Genomic DNA, 3,001 nt, shown 5'->3' with positions numbered 1-3,001 from the left:
AGGCGCTGGGAGAGGGGTAGGGGAGCTGATTGGGGGGCTGCTGATGTATTACTGTGGCTCTTTAGCAATGTACATTGGTAAATTCTGCCTCCTTCTCTGGCTCAGGTTGGCCACCCTTGATGTAGTGTCTTCTAAGGCATATTTGTGTGGCTGATTCATGATTCACACCTATTTTTTGAGGTCAGCATCAAGAAGGAAGAATGGTCTTTCAGTTGTCACCAAACTGTCATCACATTATAGCCTAAGTGGTGGAAGGAGGTCAACAGCTAATAAACCTTGTAAGCAGAATTGCTGTTTGCAGGCTGCACTCCCCATAGAAATTGTTTTTTCTCCCAGATGAACCCTTACACCTTGTAAGCAACTGGCTTTTACTGTCCTCTGACAAGTTGGAGGGACGAGGTTTTAAACAGAAAGCTTTGTTGTTGCTGTTACTTTTTGACAGAACTGGAGAAAATACATTGCCTGCATTTTATATAGTTGTTTTAAATGGTTGGAGAGTTCTGAAGGTTAGGAGTCAAGACAGGACTTTACAAGTACCACGATTTCTTGGAAAACATCTTTACAGCCCTGTTTGAGTTATTGAAAGTAACTTTGTCCTCAGTGATTCTCACTGACCCAGCTCTCCCCTCACCTTTCACAGTCTCATAGATTTTAAGGTCAGAAGGGAACATCATGATCATCTAGTCTGACCTCCTGCACATTGCAGGCCACAGAACCTCACCCACCCACTCCAGTGTGTGTGTGTGTGTACGTACGTACATGTACCAGAGTTCAATAAATGCTTGATCCTCTTCAGCATCTTTAGCCCCATCTCTGGGTCTGTTTAAATTCCTTTAACCTTGTCCCCTTCTCTGGGCTTTGGTTACTCTACCAGTGGGGGGACCTGGGCCTACCCACTACTCTGGGTCTCAACCCAGGGACCCTCAATTAGCAGCCACATGATGCTTCCTTTAATAATTACTACTGTTATTCCCTGGGCCACTTCCCACTGAGCCCATCCCATTTCACCCTTACCTCAGTGTTCTCTCTGTTCCCTGCCTGTGCAGAGCCTCTCCCAGGCCTCCTTGCCTGGAGAGTTTCTCTGTCTTATCCCTTATGGTTCCTGCCAGCAACTGATCTGATCAGGCCCTGCTGCTTTTTTTAACTGAGCCTGCTAGGCTCTGATAGGCTGCTTCCCTGCAGCCTTTCTAATCAGGCCTGGAGAACCCATCTTCATTGTTCCTTTCCTGGGGCGGGGTATGGTAGGACTGCAAGGCCTCCAGCAGTGGGCCTCAAAGGGCCTGGTATACCCCACTCAAACCATCCCATGAACTTAATACATTAGCCAGGAACAGTACCCGCCATGTAATTCATTAGCCATGCACAGACAAATGCATGGGCTGCAACTAAGGAACAACTGATGACAACTGGCATCTGCCTAGGCCATGTTGCTTTTCACATCTTTGCTGACGAAGCACACCTGTTGGATGTACAGTGCTCAGTGCATGACATCACTACTGTTCATGTACTGGATAGGTGCTCAAGCTGCTGCGCTGTGCTTTCCTGCCAGGACCAAGGTTCCAGAGAGAGAGGTGGCCAGTCACCATTCTTGTGCTTCCAACTGAGTGCCTCATAGTATTTTTTTTAATGTTTTGTGCCCTAAAGAAAGGTAACCACTCTGCTCTGTTCCACCTCAGGATGACATCTCCAGTCTCACCCCACTGGGGCATGGAAGGAGGTAAAAGGGCATGTACCTCCATCGTACTATCTATTCATCATGGTATTTGCATGGCAGAAGCATCAAACCCACATATGGACTATTGCCAAAAGATTGCCTAGTCCAGGTATGTGGTTTATGATAAGCAATGTTAAAGTCTTTGGATGAAATTTTCAGAAGTACCCAATGTTGGTCTAACTCCTCTAATTGAAATAAATGGTGAAACTCTCATTGACTTCCATGGGGCCAAGTAAGGCCAACATTGTGTGCTTTTGAAAATCTTGCCTTCAGTGCCTAGGTGTATATGGATCAATACATGGGATCATCAAATACTGATATGACCTTAGCAGACATACACCTAAGAAAGATAAAACCAAGCGCAAGGTATTATTAACAACACAAAGTCTTATCCACCGTTCTTGAAGGTCTGCATCAAGTTATATTGCAAAGGGGCAAAACATATCAGCTTACAACTCTTATCAGTGTCCTTAGATTCTAAAGCCTGCCTTCAGCTGCAGTGCATCAACTATTCCAGTGTTATGTTCATAGGTATTGAGGATGTTGTTAACTACATTTCATCAATGACAAAGATTTATTTCCATTTTACTGTAGATCCCCAAAAATACTTTGCACAGACTACAGGTTAACTCCATGCAACGCTTAGATGTTTTCTAGACCGTACATAAAAACATGACATTTTACACCTTAACCCATTCCTGGGATCTGATGATACATAAATAAAGGTTGCAGACTCATGACATGTTAGGAAATCCATGTATGTTACCCAATGTAGCAAATACAAGGATTATACTTTGTCTGTGTAACTTTGCCACATTTTAAAATCTTACTGAATGGCTTTCTTTAGCTAGTCCCGTAAGGTTGTAGAGATAAAAGTTCCCAATTTTTTAAACATTTATTGTTCTACTGCATATGGCAGCTTGGTGTTGAGAGCTAGCTTTCCTTTTTTAATTAATTGCTTATAATTACTTGTTTTTTTGCTTTTTTTAAAAAAAATGAGCAAAAGTGGGATTTTCCCCACCAAAAAGGAAACAGTTTATTTTCAAATGTTGAAAAATTACAAATAATTTTTAATGATTTATTTCATTTAATTTTTTTGTTGGAAAATGCTAAATTTAGAAGATATTGAAATATTTTAGTGCAGTACTTCAACTGGGCCAAAACAGCATTTTTGACTATTTTCTATTTTATTTTATTTGGGTGCAAAATTGTCATCAGCCTGGCCTTAACCCCCAGACCTCTCTCAGATGTATGTTGAGGCTACTGATGAAAGCAGCTCTGATCCAC

Source organism: Caretta caretta, chromosome 3, assembly GCF_965140235.1.
Source record: "Caretta caretta isolate rCarCar2 chromosome 3, rCarCar1.hap1, whole genome shotgun sequence".
Classification (NCBI taxonomy): domain Eukaryota; kingdom Metazoa; phylum Chordata; order Testudines; family Cheloniidae; genus Caretta; species Caretta caretta.
The sequence above is the reverse complement of the archived record's forward strand: the minus strand, read 5'-3'. Positions refer to the sequence as shown.